The following is an 8,239-nucleotide window of genomic DNA, read 5'->3' on the forward strand; positions in this document are numbered from 1 at the left end:
AAAGAAGAGCCAGCGCTGTCCGAAGGCGTCTCCATGGTCATGTGGCGTTTAGCCTTCAAAGGTGCATGGAGAGCTGTTACCTTCCCACCAAAGGTCGTCCCTATTTTTCTACTTGCATTTTTACATGCTTTCTTCGAACTGCTAGGTTGGCAGAAGCTGCTGGGACAAGGAACGGGAGCTCACTCCGTTATGCAGCGCTAGGGATTCGAACCGTTTGCATGGCTGACCTTTCTGATTGACAAGCTCAGCGTCTTAGCCGCCACATCCCATATAGAAACGCCATAAAACAGGGCAAAACTCATTTGATCATTCTCTCCCTTTTGCAACAGAAATTATGGCCTCGGTTGTGGATTGTACATTAAGGACTCCCTGTATCGTACAGCGGTGTGTGTGTGTGTGTGCACGCACGCTTATGTTTACATGTACAGAATGTTTTATATCGCATTGTGTCGAATGTGTCACAAAAACAGCAGTGTGCGGCGGCAGCCAAAAAAAGCTAGTGCAATCCTAAATTGCATTATCAGAGGGATTTAATCAAGATCAAGGGAGGTACTAATACCACTCTGTAAAGCCTTAGTAAGGCCACACCTAGAGTCCTGCATCCTGTTGTGGTCACCACACTATAAAAAAGATGTTGAGACTCTAGAAAAAATGCAGAGAAGAGCAACAAAGAGGTTTAGGGGACTGGAGACTAAAACATATGAAAAATGGTTGCAGGAGCTGGGCCTGGCTAAGTCTAGGGAAGAGAAGGACCAGGGGAGACAGGAGAGCAGCCTTCCAATGTTTGAGGGGCTGCCCCAGAGAGGAGGAGGAGGAAGGGGTGAAGATATTTTCCAAGGCACCCCAAGGCCAGACAAGGAACAATGGATGGAAACTGAGCAAGGAGAGATTCAACCTGGAAATAAGGAGGAATTTTCTGGTAGTGAGAACAATCAACCAATGGAACAGAAGTTGCCTTTGGAAGTTGTGGGAGCTTCATCCCTGGAGGCTTTCAAGAAGAGACCGGACTGCCCTCTGTCAGAAATGGTGTAGGGTCTCCTGCTTGGGCAGGTGGGGGGTTAGACTAGATGACCTACAAAGTCCCTTCCAACTCTGGTATTCTATATTCAGTGGAACAGCTTGCCACCAGAAGTTTTGGGAGCTTCATCACTTGAGACTTTCAAGAAGAGACTGGACTGCCGTCTGTCAGAAATGGTGTAGACTCTCCGGCTTGGGCAGGGGGTTGGACTAGATGACCTATAAGGCCCCTTTCCACTCTGTTCATCCGTAAAAGAATTGTGACCTTTGTATAAAAGATCTTTAGTTGCCTCGATCCCCTTTTGGCGAGCTGAGTTGTGATGTTTCCCCCCTCAGATTGGTGCCCTGCTGTTTCTGAATTTCCGAATTTCCAGCAGCGGTTGTTGTGTCTCCATTAAAAGAACCCCAGAATGTTTATTTCCATATATATAACTCTCTGACCCTACAGATATCATGAGCCTGGAAGACATGCCGTTTCTCTTGAAGCTGGGAAATTATTTTTCCCTGGCACTTTTGAAGAAAAACACAAATACAGTTGTTTTCACACCACCGGTGTTTCATTTTTAAATTAGCTGCCTTAAAAAAAAGAAGAAGAAAGAAAGAAAGAAACCAGAAAAAAAAAATCCAAATAAAATAAATCTCCCTGTTACAGGGTGAGGAATGAGGGGAAAAAATAAGAGAACTCGTCCGAATGGGTTATTCTCATCAATCTTGTGTAATTCGAGTGAGGTGGGGAGTGGGCTGTCACGGAGCCCCTCCTCTTCAATCATGCCAGTTATTTGTTTCAGAGGAGACGAGGAAAGGAAGGCATTGGAAGTCTGCAAAGGACACACGCTACTTCAGAAGGCTGGAATTAAAATTCAAAGCATCTCGACAGCTTAGACGAGCATGGGTTTTTTTAAAAAAAAACTGGGGTGTGTGGGGAAATTGGGGCAAATCCTTGGTGTGGGGGGGGAAACAGAGTGATCTGTCATGGGTTGTTGTGAGTTCGAGATCTGGCTTTGGGGAACTTGTGTAAAAGAATAGATTCTGGCTTTAAAAAAAAAAGGGGTGGTGGTGGTGTTATTTGAGACAGGATGAGGGGTTATTAGGGCAGACCCCCTAATTAAACTCAGGATCCCTGGGTGACAGAAATGTATTTCTTTCTTTTATTTATAAAATGTATAGGCCACCCATCAAAGAGGCAAGAAGGCAACAATAGTCTTCCCCCAGGGAACAAATGCAAAGGTGTGGAAGACCATAAAATGAGAGCAAACCTCTACAAGCACTGAAGACGTTACCTAGTTGGGTCATGAAACGTCTGCAAGAAAACAACCAAGCTCAGAGAGCATCAAGGATCCCACAGTCCTCCTCCTTGTCCTCCCCCCCCTCCTCCTCCTCCTCTTCCTCCTCTCCACAAACCTCCCTCCATTCTAGCACTGAAGACGTTACCTAGTTGGGTCATGAAACATCTGCAAAAAAACCACCAAGCTCAGAGAACATCAAGGACCCCACAGTCTCCTCCTCCTCCTCTTCCCTTTCTTCTTCTTCTTCTTCTTCTTCTTCTTCTTCTTCTTCTTCTTCTTCTTCTTCTTCTTCTTCTTCTTCATCTTCATCTTCATCTTCATCTTCTTCCTCCTCCTCCCTCCTCCTTCACCACTACTACTACTACTACTACTTCTTCTTCTTCTTCTTCTTCTTCTTCTTCTTCTTCTTCTTCTTCTTCTTCTTCTTCTTCTTCTTCTTCTTCTTCTTCTTCTTCTTCTTCTTCCTCTTCCTCTTCTTCCTCCTCCTCGCTCCTCCTTCACCACTTCTTCTTCTTCTTCTTCTTCTTCTTCTTCTTCTTCTTCTTCTTCTTCTTCTTCTTCTTCTTCTTCTTCTTCTTCTTCTTCTTCTCCTCCTCCTCCTCCTCCTCCTCCTCCTCCTCCTTTTCCTTCTCCTTCTTCGCCTCCTCCTTCTTCTCCTTCTCCTTCTCCTCTTTCTCTTTCCCCTCACTCTTCCACTCTATAAACTCTTCCTTGTGGCAACCTGTCAAATATCGGAAACTTGCTATCATGTCACATCTAGTTCTTCTTTTCATCAGACTAGACCTACCCAATTCCTGCAATCGTTCTTCATACGTTTTATCTTCCAGTCCCCTGATCCTCTTGGTTGCTCTTCTCTGCACTCTTTCTAGAAAGAGTCTCAACTTCTAGTTTACATCATGGTGACCAAAACTGGATGCAGTCTCATCAAGGCCTTATAAAGTGGCAGTAACACTTCGCGTAATCTTGGAAATTTCTCCTTAGTTCCAGGTTGATTGGTTCTCATCCATTGCTTCTTGTCCTGACCTTTGGTACTTTTGACCCCCTCTTCTTTGAAGAGAAGGCTACACATAGAATCACAGGGCTGAAAGGGACCTCGAAGGGACCTTGAAGGTGTTGTAGTCTGTTGAGGTAATTCCCCGTTAGGAGAATGAGTGCACACAGGGAGACGTAGTGAGAGTGGTGAGGAATAACACACAACCAGCACACAGATACACCCTACAGTAAATGTAGGTTTTTACTTCCGATAAACGTTAAAGCAAAGTCCAACAAGCAGTCCAAGTTATACATGGTTAAAGCAGTCAGTTTTTTCAGTCCAGGGATAATCCAAATAACAAAGTCCAGTATCCTAAACAGTTCAGTAACAGACTTTCAGCAATCCAAGAAGAATGACGATCAGCAACAGTTAATAGGGAAAAATGCAGGAACCAAAAACAGCGAACATCAGAACATCCACCAACTAGCAACAACAGGACTAACCACCCAGGTTTCTGACTCCATCTTATGGCCGTTTGAGGAACCACACCCTATTACAATTTTAGCATTCCCTTAAAGAGACAGTATTAAATTGTCTATCCTGGTTTATATATTTCCAACCCAACTATTAGGTGACTATCAATTCCTAACATAGTCCAACCCCCTAGCCAAGCAGAAGACCTTCTACCATCCCAGGCAAATGGTTGTCCAATCTCTTCTTAAAAACCCCCAGGGTTGGAGCACCTACAACTTCTAGAAGCAAACTATTCCACTAATTGTTTATGTAACATTCACACATTCAGGTAACCCTCACCTCTGGCTGCCAATCACGGTCACAAGTCATGACAATCGTAAATCAAGTTTTCCGCAAGATGACCTGATTTGATGACCTTTTTTTTGCAGTTGTCATTAAGTGAATGTGGCAGGCATTAAGCAAACCAACAGTTCACTATGGTCTGGTTTTGTCCAAAATGGGACGTAAATGCTTGTTTTTCAGCAAGACCATTTTAAAAGGCAGCCATGAGACTGGGGGTCATTGCAAACATCTATGAATTTAGACGAGATGTTAAGCACCCAGCATGCAAGTCAGGTGTCTACTAAGTTGGAATTTGTCATTGGAATTTTGAACCAGGTTGTAAGTATCCCAGGGTAAGTACCCCATTGTAACTTTGAGCAGTCACTAACTGACCGGTTGTAATTCAAGGATTACATATAAATACAAGCGTTATGGACAGATACAAACATTGAATAGGTACATGTTGTGGCTCCGGGCTTGGATTCAGCTCTTGTGACTGATATAAGTTCAAGTGAGGAGGACATGGCAGAAAAATATGAGCCGGCATGGCTCAGTGATTGGACTGGTAACCAGGATGAGGAGATGGACGTGACAAAGGACGACAGACCTGATGTATTAGAATTGTCAGGACCTTTGACCTCCTCTGGTTCCTTATCTGATCAACAGCCAGGAATGGCTGACAGGGAAGTTTTGAGAGAGTCTTCTAGTGGAGATGAGAACTTGGAAAATTTGTGGTTAAATGTAAGGAACAGAAGACGGTTGAGAAGGCAAACTCAGCTGGAACGAAGGAGGAGGACGAGTCAGTAAATTAGCACGTTGCCTCAATGAGTATAAAAGGACACAACTGGGCTGGTACAATTTGCCAGGGACAAAGTGACTTATTGAGTGAGGACGTTAGAGCAAGAAGCTCTGAGACTGGAGACAGACTGGTTTGCTGGACAGAGTAAAGATTTATGCTGTGGATTGAGATTTCTGCCAGCCGTTATCTTGTAAGACTTCTTTCTGTTTGATTTAATTTTGAAACGGCTGCTTTCTGTTTTGTTCGTTTGAATTTTGAAGGGGAGTCATAACAGGTACACACTGCTGTAAGTCTACTCAAAGTTGTTTTGAACGTTGAGATTGTTAATAAATTTGATAATCAGAAAAAAATCCAACAGGGGTCAAGAGAAGGAGAGAAAAAATGTTGGCTTGACTCAGTAATTTCATGGACACTTCCATGTATTTTTCTTCATAAGTGCAGGGAAATGGTTTGCATCCACTCGTGTGATTTTTTTTTTTTTTAAAAATGAAATATTCAGCGTCGGCATTCCACTCTTCAGATACTAATTAAGACAGCCTCGGCTTAGGTTAAAAGCCCAAATGAAGTCAGCCATGCCTTGCCACCTGCTGAGGTAGCTTCAAAAGGAGGCTTCCCAGCTAAAAAGGGGAATGAGTGTTAGTTCTTTCAGCACCGTGGAGAGCTCACCCAAATGAGAGAGGTTGTTTTGATGAGTTTCTCTCATGCTTGAAGGCTACATTAGCGGTTGAGTAGCAGAGAGTCACAAAGTAATAGCTTAGAGCGGGGGTGTCAAACTGGGGGCCTGTGGACTGGATGCATCACACGCAGACCGTGCCCATCCCAGCTTTGCCAAAGGAAAAATGTCACAATATTGTTGTGGATTGATAGCAACCAGTGCAGACAGCAGCAGAATTGGACAGTGAGGAAGAACAGGAACCAGTCAGGGAGTCTGGAGAGGACTCAGACAAGGGTCCTGCATCTGATGCAGAGATGGGGCCAGGACCACCTGGGAGTGGGGTGCTGCCTCTGGAGCCTCCGGAGTCTGGCAGCAGTGAGGAAGAGGAACAAGGGGAGCCTGTTCCCAGTGCACCTGTGCGCAGAGCTGCTAGAAGGCGAGAGCAGCTGAAACAAAAGGGGCGTCTCGGGAGTGAGGCTGGGAGGAGATTGCCCCTCCCATAAGGGATAAAGGACAAGCTAAGATGATGAAACCTTTGCAGGAAGCAAAGTCGTTCGATCGGTTCAGATTCATTCTTGAAACTCATTGTACTTTGGTTGATTTCTTTTCTAATTCATTCGATACTTTTGTTATTGGCAGCACTTCACAGAACTGAAAGGTGGGTGCTTATCTTGGGGGACTATTTGAGATTAATTCCAGCTGGGAATGAAAAGTTTATCAGCATTACAATAAACTAAGTTTTTAAAATAAGGGTGTGAGTAATTACGGTTAGGCAGCCTGCGTCAGAACAAATATGTCACGTGACGGCAATGTGACTCAGTGAGCTTGACACCCATGGCCTAGAGCTAGGGTATTCAAACCTGGCGACGTGGACTTCAACTCCCAGCATTCCCTACTCAGTTCGGCTAAATTCTGGAGCTGAAGTCCACAAGTCTTACATTTGGCAAGGTTGGAAAACTCTGGTCTACAGTCTAGCTTTCTAAGGCTCCAAGAGGCAACTGGACTTTCTGGTTTTTCCCTGAAGACATTTCACTTCACCGCAGCACATGGCTGGCTCATATTTAAGTGACTGTCCACTAGGACTCAAAGATCCCTCTCACCACTATTGAGCAAGGTACCACATATACTGCATGTCAAGCAGTATTTCTTTCTTTCTTTCTTTCTTTCTTTCTTTCTTTCTTTCTTTCTTTCTTTCTTTCTTTCTTTCTTTCTTTCTTTCTTTCTTTTTTCTTTCTTTCCTTCCTTCCTTCCTTCCTTCCCTTCCTTCCTTCCTTCCTTCCTTCCTTCCTTCCTTCTTTCTTTCTTTCTTTCTTTCTTTCTTTCTCTTTGCTGGTTAAAGGGGGAAGGGTTTTGGGTTTGCCACATTCCTAAGGAGGGAGGAGTGGAGATAGAGTTGTTTAGGCTAGGTGGTTCTTCTTCCCGTGGGAACGAAAGCTGACCCTGCTGAGACCTGGAGGTGGAGATCGATGACATCAGGCAACGTTGATGTCGTTCTATTGGAGAATGTGACTTTTTGGGGGCGGTTTCTAACTTTCAACATTATGTGGTGGTAATTCTGGGTTGTGTCAGATCCGGAATTACAACAGACTTTGCCAATTTGATGCTTTCCTAAATAACAGGGATTATTAGGGAAGATGGGCTTCGCTCTTTTCTTTTTTAAATGGATTTCATCACTTGGAAACCTGACGCTGTCCCTGTGCATTTGGTTTTTCTTGCCTAAATGGAAAACCTTACTTGTTTCATCCTTGAATTTCATTTTTGTGAGACAGAGCCCAAATGTTCAAGTCTGTCGAGATCCTTCTATATCTTGAGCCTATCTTCTAGAGCAGGGGTCCCCAACTACCGGTCCGGGGACCGGTACCGGTCCGTGGAACAATTTCTACCGGGCTGCCGGTTTGCTGGGTGCCGCCATCTTGTTTTGATGAAAAAGTGCTTCCGGTGAGCTTTTCCGGTAGAAAGCGGCGTTTGGGTGCTGAAAGAATCCTCGCGCCTTAGTTTCATCGGGGGTGGCTTGAACAAAACTAAGGCGCGAGGATTCTTTCAGCACGCATGGCAAGGCGAGCCGAGCGACCGTCTCCGAAGCCGTCGTGAAGCCCATCAACACAGGTACAAAGGAGGAGTTGAAGGTGGCGGGAGAAGCGGGGACAGCTGGCTGGCTGGTCGCTCGGCTCGCCTTGCCATGCGACATGCTGATGCCAGGATGATTTTGTGGCCGCGGATGATTTTTGTGATGCCGGTACTGGGCGCGGCACAAAAAAGGTTAGAGACCGCTGTTCCAGAGTGTTGGCTATTCCTGCCATCTTGGTGTCGTCTGCAAATTTGATGAGTTCCCCATCTATCCCCTCCTCCAAATCATTGATGAAGATGTTGAAGGATACTGCTTGGAATGTTTCCCAAAATGGACTGATTGATGGAAGTCCTGGGATTCCATGGTTAATAGCCTGATGGTGGTGGGACTCACTCGCGAGACCATCTGGTAGACAGGTGGGTTTCCTTCTACAGTTGGTTGGCTACTGTGAGGACAGGCAGTTGGATTAGATCCAGGAGGATGCACTTATGTTCTTGCAACTTTGACATTTTTGGCTAGTTTTAAGCTAGGAAGAATGTAGGAAAGTGCAACAAAAATGCTTGGGATTGTCTAGTAGTCTTTATGAGGAGAAGGACCAGGAAGTGACATGATAGCAGTGTTTCAATCTCTCAGGGGCTGCCCCAAA

The sequence above is a fragment of the Pseudonaja textilis genome, chromosome 2 (genome assembly GCF_049901715.1).
Source record: "Pseudonaja textilis isolate UNSWEBS1 chromosome 2, rPseTex1.2, whole genome shotgun sequence".
Taxonomy (NCBI): Eukaryota; Metazoa; Chordata; class Lepidosauria; order Squamata; family Elapidae; genus Pseudonaja; species Pseudonaja textilis.